Below are 12,817 nucleotides of genomic sequence, written 5' to 3'. Positions count from 1 at the left end.
AGGATTTGAGACCATACAGTCTCCCTGTGCCTTTTACTTGAGCTCAAATAAACTCTGTCTACTTCTCCCCCCAGTGTGTTTATTGGCGCGACGCACACCGGGCAACGAACCCAATTGTTGCCTCCCTCGGGCACCTTGTGCCGGCAACAGTATAGTAAAACTGGAGTCTTGAATACCTGAACTTGAAATACTCCTGTTCAGGTTGGTATCGATTATGGGTAAATTAGTAAAATTCACTAATGACTGATACTTTGCCATTCATTTAATCAGCAAGGCTAAAGGCTGAATGGATTTAAGCTCTCATCTTCCATACTCATTTTACCAGCTCTCATTGTAGTTTTTGACATAGCAGAGAACAAAGCAGTGCTAATATGCCTAGATGGCACAAATGGAGTAGATAGAACAGCATTGTTTTGACACCAATTATTTCTCTTGAACAGAAGCCAAAACATGGTGAGGGGAAAATTTTCCTCTTCCTTTTTCCTGGAGAGAAAGCCTGTGGGGGCATCATATGGATCCTTACTGTACTCCCCTTTCTTCAGTATTTATCTGAGATGATTCATTACAGAGACAGTGAAATTATACAGACTCCATTACAAACAATACGCTAAGGATACGAGACAAAGTATATCATTCTACAGAGATAAAACCACTGCCATCACTAATATATTGTAATGCCTGCAAAAAAGTAAATATTTGATATATAGCAGCTGGCTCAATCAAAACAGGCAAGATATACCAGATGAAGACTGGCTGGTGCAAACACTTTGAGATACTAATTAGACACATCCATTCACTTACACTGAAAATATAAGGCCCCACTATGTGCCTAAGGAATCTTGTTTAATGCCTCACTGACCTTAAATGTCCAGGAGCATTAGAGATAAGAAACCATCTTTGTCTTCTGGATCTTTAGGAAACTCTAGACTAGAAAATGTTTGCCGTCTAGAGCTTAATGCCACATGAAGGATAATTCATACTATGTTTCACTGTGTGTTCAGAACCCCCCCCCCTCCACATACTGAGTGTATCTACATGCGCTATTATTGTGCCTGAATGAAGTCCAGTGCAGTGTGCACAGAGTTTATTATTCCCAGGTGGAGCCTTTACGTGTGTGACAGGGACCACAGTACACTGAGCTTGCTGGCAAGGGGCAAGCCTGTAACTCAGAGCTGCTCTGCCTTGGCTTTTCATATTGTGGAGGGGCTGCCTGGGGCACAAGGGTGCACCAATGCGGAGCTAGCTGACAGACACCTCCTGCACTGCTCCAACTGATCCATGTCACCATCTGCACATGTGTTTCTAATGTGGACCTAATTAGTCAACTCCACAGTACAGCACAAATGTAGATACACCCGCGGTGTCTGAATGTGAACAGAGAAATGGACAAAGGCTACAACAGGCACAAAATGCAGCTATCCACTTCCTCTAAAGTTTAGGCCACTCAGAGTTCCATCTCTGCAGCCAGCTTACTATCTATGCCAGTTTAATCCTTTGCCTCAATCTTCAAAGCAAGTAATGTAGGATACCACAGAAGATATGTGACAAAACCAGAATGTAAATACCTTAAATCTGGCCTTTTATGGCTTTTTCGCATAATCATTATACTAACCCCTGTTTATGTTCGGGGTTTGGAGTAGTTGCCGTACCAGGATAAACTAAAAAAGCTAGAGCTGTTCAGTTTGGAAAGAAGAAGGCTGAGGGGGATTATGATAGAGGTCTATAAAATCATGAATGGTATGGCCAAAGTGAATAGGGAACTGTTAATTCCCCAAGTCCCAGAATGCTAAAACTAGGATGCGCCTACTGAAATTAGTAGGAGGCAGGTTTAAAACTAACAAGAAAACATTTCTTTATGTGGCATATACTGAACTTATGGAACTCACTGCTACAGTAAGTTGTAGAGGCAGATAACATAAACCAGATTTAGAAAGACAAATTAATGGGTTATAGATCTATTCATAGCTATTGAATAGAACAAAGATGTTTGCTCTGGCACCTTTAAACAAATTATAGTGGATGCCAGGGAGGATATTGAACAGGAGATAGATCACTCTAGATATATAAAAATTCAAGGCTCTCTCCCTCTACAGTATTCACTTTTGCCACTGTTGGAGACAGGATACTGGGCTGGATGGACCACTAGTCTGACCTAGTAAGGCATTTCTATGTTTAACAGGATAATTTAAAATAGAAACTTAATATAAAAGTAGAGACTCCTTAAAAATTTGATATGCTTCCAAAATGCCAATGGACATTATTTTCTTCTTTAGGCTCTATGAAGTAAACATCTTTAGATAAAATGTAATCTTAATTAACAATATATTTACAAATCTACTAAATTATTGTATGATTCCAGCTAACCTAGAATCTCCTTAAGGAATACTTTTCCTGCAGAACCCAGGACTAAACTAAATGGTAATTAAATACTCCTAGTTGAACATTTATCAAAACAAAAATGTTATTATTCACATACTTCAAGCCCCAGAAAAGTACAGACAAAGCAGACGCATTTTATACTTATGAGTATCAATGATGAATCATGTAAACATGTTTTCATATTAAAAACATACAAAGTTTAGGAAGTACTACCAGTGAGTAAAAACCTCTCCCATATTACACTATCCCAAAGCAAAGTCGTCTCCTTTGCTTATGTTCTGCTACATTTTTAACTGGAAAAAGGCTACTAAAATAGTCTTTTGTCAGGTTTCCTTTCCTGAGTAGTTAAACAAGTGAGTGTTTAAAGAGTTAATGAAAAATGGACCCAGGAACCAAGCCCATGGTTTGTTGTTTTTTTACATAACTCTTATTTTCATCAGTTGCATATGTGTCTATATTGTTCATTTTTTTAATAAACAGTGTTTAAAAAGAGCAACCATGAGAGTCTGCTATTCAACACTGTGCTATTCATGCTCTCCTCCTCTTCTGTTTTCAACTGGCTTTCAGAACAGAACCCTGCTCACTCAGAAAAAAAAAAAAGAGTTTACATACATAAGGAAGAGCGCAATTTCTAATGTGCCAAAGTGAGAGACAGATCCTCTTAGTTCCCCAGTGAAGTTCATTTTACACCCACACTTTGTAACTGACAAACATGTCTCATCCACTTGCTCCTCTTTCCTCTTTTGATTGAATAAACTATCAAATATCTGATGGGTGCCAGGTAATACTATATTTTATTCAGTAATTATAATCAGTCCAGATAACAAAGGACTTTGGCCCACATACTAATTATTTAGACCTCCAACTCCTATTTACATGTCTAAGGGTATGTCTCCATGGTGTAATGATCCCTTGCAAAACAGATGCATAGCAAGATTATTCAGCACCTGGAGCTGACCAGGAGGAGGATGTGGAAGAGGAGGATTGGGAAGAAAAAGAGGAGGGCAGGCTGACCACTGTAGATGGGGGTGCTGGGTAAAGGGGAGTCTTAAGGAATACTGAAGGCAGTTGATACTGCTACTGTTGCTACTGTACCAGCTTTGGTTCAGGCAGCAGTAGCCCAGTGACATTGACTCTCTGGGAGCTGCACCTAATCTCCCACCTGTTCCCTCTCACCCCAGATATTCTATTGGATGCAGGGCTGTGCCTGCTGTGACAAACTCTCTGGAGCATCATTCACCTCCTGCCCTCCAAGCACATCGCTGGGTGTAGGGCTGCACTGTCTGGCAGGGCAGGGCTGCCCCTGCTGCAGCAGACTCCTGGTGGACAGCACCATACCTAGTCTCATTGAGGCCCTGAGGGAACTTTACTATTGGATCCCCCTTTGCTAGAGATGATGATGGTGATGGTGATGATCATGATAATACCAACAACAATCATCATTTTCAGGCCCCTTTCTGTCTGAGCCCTGGGCAGCCACCTGGACAGACACCTGGTTCGCCCATGCTTGTGTTTGGCCCTGCTTGTGGTGGGCAGGTTGATGATTCTGGTGCCCCCCCACAGTCAGCACCCAAGGCTAGTGTCCGTCACCCCCCATCCCTTCCAAATATGCTACTGCTGGAAAGATTTCTGAAATGTCCCTGTATGACCTATTAGGTGTTCAGTATCTTTGCATAGCACTACAAAGTACTGTGCTGATATACCCTACACATAACTGAAGAACCAAGCCTTTGCGAACAGATATCTAAACCAAAGTTTTCTATGCTACAGTGCAGAACAATAAACACTTTGTTACTAGCCTGCTAACTTTTTATAACCCACAGAATACTTTCTTAATTGTATTGCTTGTACAGATTAGTGACGTTCTTCTTTTTCATTCATACTTTTAAGCAGTTGTCTTATTGATATGGCAGCAAAAGAGTTATCAACAAAAGTGAAAGTATCTGCTGTTACCCATTTTCATTTCCCTGGGAAACTATCTTAATACTGAAGAAAATATTGTAACCACCCAGTAAAAAAATATATTCTGGTACTCTGGTTCTCCTACATTCAGGTTCTACTCTAAAACATTACTGCAAAATATGTTATATTTTTATCAAGAACTCTACGATGTATGTTTGGTTACTCTCATGAGGTTTTTCTACTTCTACACACATGCACACACTATTGACTACACTCTCACAGTCAACATTTTTTAAAAGTAGCTGCAAGTACAGAATTATTATTGCTGATGCACGAGCTAAAAAAGAAACCAGCCTGTCTTCAGCAATCCAAATCAATCTTATCTATTAGAAAAACAACACTATTTTTTCCTGGTAAACCAAAGAGATTTGGCATGGAAGAGAATGAACAGGAAACTGGGAAGCCCACGCTTTTCAGGGAAGAACTGTACTTTAAATTTCAATCAAGCATAGGTCAAATAATGTTTCTATTAATGTTCTTCTATGACATGCTGCCCTTGTTTAAATACAGAAGAAGCATAATTTAGTAGACAGTTACACCGGGCACTAACAATGAACATCTAATCCTAACAGCTATGGGCACCAAAATGGCCCCACTGTATGCCAACCTTTTTATGAGCCACCTGGAAGAAGACTTCCTTAAGAACTGCACCATAAAACCCTTGCTATACTTAAGATATGTCAATGACATCTTCATCATTTGGACTGAAAACCTGAAATCTCTGATTGAGTTCCATCAGAAATTCAACAATCACCATCCCTCCATCCGACTTTCTCTAGAATACTCCAGCACCAACATCTCCTTTTCAGACACGATGATCAGTATTCAGAATGATAAAATACAGACCACGTTATACAAGAAACGCATAGACCAACCAACATACATATCTGCACAAAACTAGTAATCACCCTAAACACACCAAAAAAGCTATACAGCCAAGCCCTCAGATACCACTGAATTTGCACTGAAGAGAACATCTGGGATTGTCACCTCACCAACCTTAAAAAGGCTTTCACTCAACAAGGACACTCCTCCAGAGAGATAGATCACACGTTTGAAAGAGCCACCCAGATACCACATGAAGAACTGCTGCAGTACAGAAGAAAACCCCCCACAAATCGCACATCGCTGGTTATGACGTATTACCCCTCCCTCGAACCTGCACGGAAAATCCTCAAACAATTGCAACCCATACCAGAAAGAGACCCTATTCTTAAAGAGATCCTCCCAGAGCCACCCATCCTAGCCTTCAAACAAGCACCGACCCTCACTAACCTCATCACCAGAAACAAACTTCAGGCCCAGAACACAACAAATGGATCCAGACCATGCCATGACAACAAATGAAAAACCTGCCAACACATGTCCACCACCCTGACAATTGCTACACCCCACAACAGAGCCATCAGTATTCCCAGACATTACAGCTGCACCTCCCAGAAATGCAATATATCTCATCCAACGCACAAATGCCCAGATGGAAAATATGTAGGTGAGACCAAACAACAACTGCACACCAGAATGAATGTACACTGGAAATCTATCAAAGACAGGAATACCCAATTACCTGTGGGGGCACATTTCTCACAAGAAAACCACTCTTTTTCCAATCTCTCAGTCCTGATCCTCAAAGGAAACTTACAAAACACTTCCCAGAGATGAGCATGAACTCCACTTCATCAACTTCCTGGATACTAAAAATCATGGACTAAATATAGACATTGGATTTATGACACATTATAACCTGACTGACATCTGACTCCCCAGGTACTATTCATCCCCCTTCTTTCACCCATTGACTCCTCAATCTACATCTTCACTGATTACCTCTCTTGTATGCATGCCTCTGGCTTCTTTACTTTTCATTCCATCAAGGAAGAGCACGCACCAACTGCTGAAACTTACTTAGCCTGACAAAGGGTTTGTGAACCTGAAAGCTTACTTAAAAATTGTTTTCCAACTATTTTAGTTGGTCTAATAAAAGATATCAGATTCACCCAAAGAACCCTGTCCATCTAATCCTAACATATTTCAGAATAATAAAAAGAGAAAAATACCTGAACATCAGTGTTAATATACAACAAAAGAAACTTCCTGCCAGCCCCTAAAACGGTAGCAAGTTTCACTTGGGAAACATGTATATCAAAGTGGCACATTTAATTTCATGTCTAATCTCATAGCATTAGTGTAGTGATTCTCAACCTTTTTAGACTCGAGGCACCCCCCCATGAGACTTGAGGCACCCCTTGAAAAATGCTAGCTCTTAGTTTTCACTCATTTTTGACTACAGAAAAATTATAGAGCAATTCTTCTGTTGCAGGGAACTCAAAAGACCACAAGAGGTCAGATCTTTTAAATTCCTTTTTGAAATCTCTGAGCATGTCCCATGAGCATGCATGTGTGGTTTGTAGTGCTGCAGACTCATCTGCGGTGCTGCAGACCACAAGCACCACACACAGAGGTATTCACCACACTGCTAATTTGCAGTGTGGTGGAGTTTTTTGTACACCAGGAGACCATGGTGTCAGAAAAAAACATGCCAGATAAAAGCAGGGCAGTGCACATGGTGGTAGCATATGCTGCCAGAAACCAATGCAAGGCTGGCTAGAATCACACCCCAGCTGCTGACTCCATGCATGTGGATCACCACTGCTGGAGCCTTGGGAGGCCCCAAGTTCCCAGGTAAAGTTGCTGGGTCCAGCCCAGGTGCTGCCCCAGCCTCCCCTAGCCCACCCAGGGTAACTTGCTGTGCACCAGAGCTTATGTGTAGGAGCATTCCCTGGGGACAACTAGCAACAGCAAAAAAATGTGCTAGTGGGGACACCCCCTGTGTTTATTTTCTGAATCATGTTTGCTAACACTGTATGACAACATGTGCTAACATTATGTGCTAGTAGTGTGTGACATAGCACCCTTGAAAGGATCTCAAGGCACACTAGTTGAGAATCACTGCATTAGTGTGTAGCTGTATGGGCACAACATTCCAAAATCTAATGATCACATTAAAAATTAATATATTTAATAGTCACCTCTGTACTATATGAATAATCCAGCACAATTCCTAGAAACAATGTTTCCTGTTACTGTCAACTACTAAAATATTCCTATCTTGTTTTTACTTTTATTTCTTTTTAGGTAGAAAGGGCAGAACCTGTAAACCTTTCAAATACGCTCCTCCAAAAACAATAGTCTTTACCATCTGAATTCATAATTTTATATGTATAGATGTGTATATATCATCATTTTGTATATATAAACAATTTCTGAGAGAGAAAAAATGATCAAAACAAAATAGATTATCTCCAGTTCAGTTTTACTTTGCCTGGATACAATGTTATTCTCATTTTTCTGGCAACACTGTGAGTTTGCTGCAAATTCTAGGACAGTGATGCCATGTAAGAGAAGTGGGAGCCATAAGACAAAGCTCATTTATATTTTTCATTTGAAGTATAGACACAAATTTCAATTTACAACTAACTATAAAACAAAGCCCATGGAATAAAAGAATAGGAACTCTAAAAGGGAATTTGTGTAGATGCCTGAATGATCTATAACACCCTTTGGCTATACCCCTGGCAGTCTCAAACATAAGGAAATAGGAAATTCAGAAACTACCCTTCAAGTAGTTTGCATGGTTGGTAGAAAAGAAATCCTTAGAAGAAAACAACATGACGGATTTGTTTCCTTTGAGCATTTTGAAATACTTCTAATTTCTCCTGGTAACATTCATGAGAGAATGAAACGATATTTTTGTGAGAGCAAAAACTCTTTCTTGCAATGAAAACTTCTAGAAGATGAAAAAAAATGTTTTATTTATCTTTTTATGGGATAAAATAATTTCAAATTTCAGTTTTTCTTTCACTTTCCAGCTAAGATCTGCAAATATTGAAGTTACCTAATGCCTAGCAAAATTCAAAGACATAATGAAATTCTTTTTCCTGTACCTGCTCTCTGGATGACAACCATCACCATATTACACCTGTGCAATAATGTCTTAACAACATAAATCCTATCAAGAAGTACATCTTGGAAGGTATGTTTCATACCTGTAATTCTTACACCCACATATGACTTATGCTCTAACTGTTTGGGATCTTCTTTCTTTTAAAATGCTTTTCACTGTAGTAATGGGAGAATCTAGAATTTTGAAAAGGGGGTACAGATGGTGAAGTACACTATCACATACAAAACAACACATTTTTCTCCAGTTAAAAACAAACTAGGAGCTTTAGTAATTGTCCGGACCAAATTTTTAATGTATGCTGGTAACACAAGAGTTAAGTTTGATCATGCGCAGACAAGCAGACAAGGCCTATGGAAAATTCCACAGCGTGCCCAACATATGCCCCCCATACGACCCTTGGCTTGTCAGTCACAATTGACCTAGTTTTGTGGCAGCGCACATGCTCAGGTCTGCTCAGCAGATGAAGTAATCTGACCAGATGCATGCTCAGTCCACAGACTGCATGACGTAATCAGACTAGAAATTTCTTTAGAGAAGACAATCTGATTGGCTACCCGGCTGTCATAAAAGACTTGGGGCTCCTCCCAAGGGGTTTTTTTGTTTGTTTTTTTAGCGAAAGAGAGAATGGGAGAGTTTTTTTGGGTTCTGACAGTGGTGCTGACAGAAAAAGATTCGTCCTGAGAGCAGAGGCTGCGGCTGCAGGGACTGCTCTTCAGGAGGGTTTTAAGCCCACTGGTCTCCTGTCCGAACCTGAGAGCAGAGGCTGTTATCACAGGGACTGCTCCTCAGGAGGGAGACCCGCTCGACCGGCAAACAGAGGCTGCCTTGGCAGGGACTGTCTCGCTGGGAGAGATCCAAGCTGAGAGCAGAGGCTGGTCCCACAGGGCCCACTGGTCTCCTCCAGATACTGCCTTGGCAGAGACTGTCTCGCAGGGAAGAGACCCTGACCCGACCTGAGAGCAGAGGCTGCGGCTGCAGGGACTGCTCCTCAGGAGGGCTTTAGGCCCACTGACCTCCTCATGGCTGCGGTTTTCACAACTTATTCGTCCTCGATCTGATTTCCCGGCTACCGAACGGATTTTTAGCATCGACCGACTATGATCCCGATTGACCTGAACTGCTTCTCGACCACCGACTACAACATCGCTACACCCCTTGGCATCGTTCTCAATCGACTTCGGCATCATCACTGACCATCCGTTTTCATCCACTTTGGACTGGCGTCACATTGTTCTTCGCGTTACAGTTCCGTTGTTTGTTTTACCGATTGATGAGCTGTTGACCAGCCCTGGGACTATTGAGTTGGGCAGCCGCACCTAGCTTCGGCTAGAAAGCAAGGGCTCAGCTCGAGAACCCCATGGGCCAACAGACCCCTTTGTCGTTCGTTATCTAACTGTAACCGAAGCAAACCTCTCTGCCTACGCTCCAGAAGCGTAAGTAAAATAAAATCCATCCTTTGAAACCGCACGAGTCCGCATACCGCTCAGACTCCTCGCCGCTCATACTGCCTGTTCCAATCTGTACCGAAACCCTCGGCCCACCGTGACCTTGGGGCCGCTGTTCCCCAACAGTAATATGCTGGGAGCCTAGCACAGTATTATTCAGTTTAATATTGAAGCAAAAACAAATATAATTTCATTGGAATGAGTTAAAAACAATCTGTGGGGCTGTGGGATAGGATCTTCATTACCAGGAACAGCTAACAGACAGCTGAATTGCAGAATAAAGGATAACTTGATTGGTGAAATGTCAAGATCATTAAAAGAAGAAAGGGTCAATAACACCTGTGGAATAACAAGTTTAGAAGGGATTAAGTAGATTATAATCAGACATGAATACTCCCTCAGCACTGTCTGACTAGAAATGCTGCTGCCACTGATAGGTGGTTGGTTTTAAACTTTGGATGGTCCATGAATCAAAGGGGGTGGGAGTGCAAGTTCAGTAGTGAACCCCCCTCCCCTGATCTGCCCCTTCACTATATAAACAGAAGACTCACAGTTTGCCTCCAAAGGGACCTTACTTCTATGCCATGGAAAAGACTCCACACAAGGAGGGGAGCAGCAGGAATGCAAAATCAAAATGAGGAGTTTTTTCAATGCACTGAAGATAAAACACCCTTTTATACCTAGTTATACCTAGATTTTAAATCCTTCTTGTGAAAAATTGCTACCAGTTCTTATTTTTAAAGTTATATATGTGGACAACTTTCACTTTCTGTCCAAGTATTAGTCAAAAGGAAACTTTTCTTATAGAAGGACAATGCTGAACAACAGAAGACTGACCAGACCCACCAGCAGGTTCAGTGCTGCCAGAAAAGCCAAAAGTCCAGCCAAACAAGAGGACAGTGAAGAGATCTGCTGGGAAGACAAGCTGACACCCAGATGCCACTGCTTCAAAAATTCATTCCCAACCCAGGCATTTGAAACCTACAGATGCCAAGCTCATGCCATGAGTGGTCACAGCAGTCAACTCCAAAAATAGAGCAGATGGAGATGGAGCAGAAATTGGAACCCCCACAGCTCTGCCAGTGACATAAATATGCAATGCCTAGAGAGGGATATGATTGTGTTTGTATGTTTGCACGCCAGTATGCTCTGCAATGGTGCTTTTATTCCCAAAGCTCAAGTTGTGCCAAAAGTGATGATGCATGCATGGAGCTCCAAAGTAGGGTTGCATCTATCTGTATTTATCATAATTTATGATAAGTAAGCCGTCTGATACTTTACTTATCATAATCATACCATGCTGGGGGACGCCACCAAGGTTGGGACGCTGGTGGTTTAACCTGCTTATTTAATTTTCTTTCATAAGTTTGCATAGCTCATATTGATACATTGGGTGAGAATATATGTTTTAAACAAATGCTTGAATTCTCCTGGAAAACAAAATCACAGGTAGCAGCTTAGTATTCCTAAGAAATTCTGAAACAAAATAATCTCTACACACATAGGGTACACACACAGCATTTGCCAAAACTGGTCTGCATTTACACAGCTTCCTTTAAGCTGCTCAAAGGACTGCATACAGCCATTTGCTGCTCCTATGAGCCATGTGTAGAAACCAGTGTAAGTAATATGGAATGGGGGAGAAGGGCAGACAGGATTGGGTGAGGGATAGTGGATTGAGGCAGGTGGGGTTTGGCACATTCAAGGGTGGGTTGGTGGGATCAGGTGGGGCTGGCAGGTTGGCAGGCAGGTTGCGTGGTCCAGGAGTGGGTGTTGCAGGGCTAAAAATACCTCTGTCATGGTTGAGTGGGAATAGCACAGCCCTGGGGGTAAGGCAAGCAGCTGAACTTCCTCAGCCCTGGAGCTGCACTGTGAATCAGTTACATATTTTCAGGAGACTGGGTTAACCCTTTGCTAAATAAGATTAATGTAATCATGATCTAAGTTACTTCACCTCCTCAGGTAAACTAATTTAGATCAAGCATGCCATGTTTTGGTGATTTAAGCCTTCTGAACACCTGTACAGGGTGTTTATAGCACTATAGCAAGGAGGGAAGAGCAGGGCAAACACTGTGGGTGCTGAAGCAAAGGGGTGGCAACAGGTACTGCTTAGCCAGGGCAGGGTGTGGGATGGAGCTGCAAGTTGCTCATTTGGGGGGGGAAGCACAGGGATGGGGAAGGATGGCTCTCTCTTCTGTATGCACTCCCAGGCAAGCATGAGGGAGCATGTCCCCCCTGGGATCTGTGCCTGGGGCAAAGGCAGGCTGCCACTGTGGGCTTTGCCCTGGGCACCAAACACCCTTGCCATGGAACTGTTAGACTGACCTAACTCTGACTGAGGCAATCTAAAAGTAACACCTATACATACCCGTACACAATGCACACACTTTCATTAAATACTCTCAGCTTCAAACTTCTGGAAGGCTATTTATTCTTACTGAGTTAAAAGGATATTTAAAACTTTCAAAGAATCATAGAAATAGAACTTACAGGGTTCTTCTCAACCCCCTGAATAGTACAAGATTTTTTTGAACAATATCTTATTTAGTGCTTTGTTTGTTCTGTCTTCTATTATCTCAAATGAAAGGGCATCCACAGCTATTCATTTGGGAGACAAAATGTAATAGATCTCATTGTCAGGAAGATTTAACCAACATTCTGTTTTAATTTCGCTTTCTTCGTTCCACCCTGTTATACCGAGGAACACACCTTTAAAAAAAAATCACCTTCTTTACATTTTATGTCTTCTAGTATTAAGTGTCCTTTAACTGTTTTCAGTCATCATCCAAGCAAATAAACAGTTTATAGTAATAAAAGATTAATAGGCATTAATTAAATTAAATTTTAAAGCTCAACATTATCCCAAGTGAACCTCAATACATGCCACTAAACTTCCCAAGAATCTAGCATAACTACAACTCCTGGAATTCATAGATTTCATAGATTTCATAGACATTAAGGCTGGAAGGGACCTCAGAAGATCATTGAGTCCGGACCCCCGCCCAAAGGGCAGGAAGTCAGCTGGGGTCATAGGATCCCAGCAAGATAAGCATCCAATTTGCTCTTG

The 12,817-nt window shown here is 41.6% G+C and overlaps 1 protein-coding gene across 2 annotated transcripts in view; it reads right to left on the bottom strand.

The window, feature by feature from the left end:
- The window catches only part of GRID1 (glutamate ionotropic receptor delta type subunit 1), a 1,072,773-nt gene that overhangs the window by 206,088 nt on the left and 853,868 nt on the right, over window positions 1-12,817 (bottom strand). The window lies entirely within an intron of this gene.

The sequence above is a fragment of the Crocodylus porosus genome, unplaced genomic scaffold, assembly GCF_001723895.1.
Source record: "Crocodylus porosus isolate Cpor-Errol unplaced genomic scaffold, CroPor_comp1, whole genome shotgun sequence".
In the NCBI taxonomy this organism is placed as follows: domain Eukaryota; kingdom Metazoa; phylum Chordata; order Crocodylia; family Crocodylidae; genus Crocodylus; species Crocodylus porosus.
The sequence above is the reverse complement of the archived record's forward strand: the minus strand, read 5'-3'. Positions and strand labels throughout refer to the sequence as shown.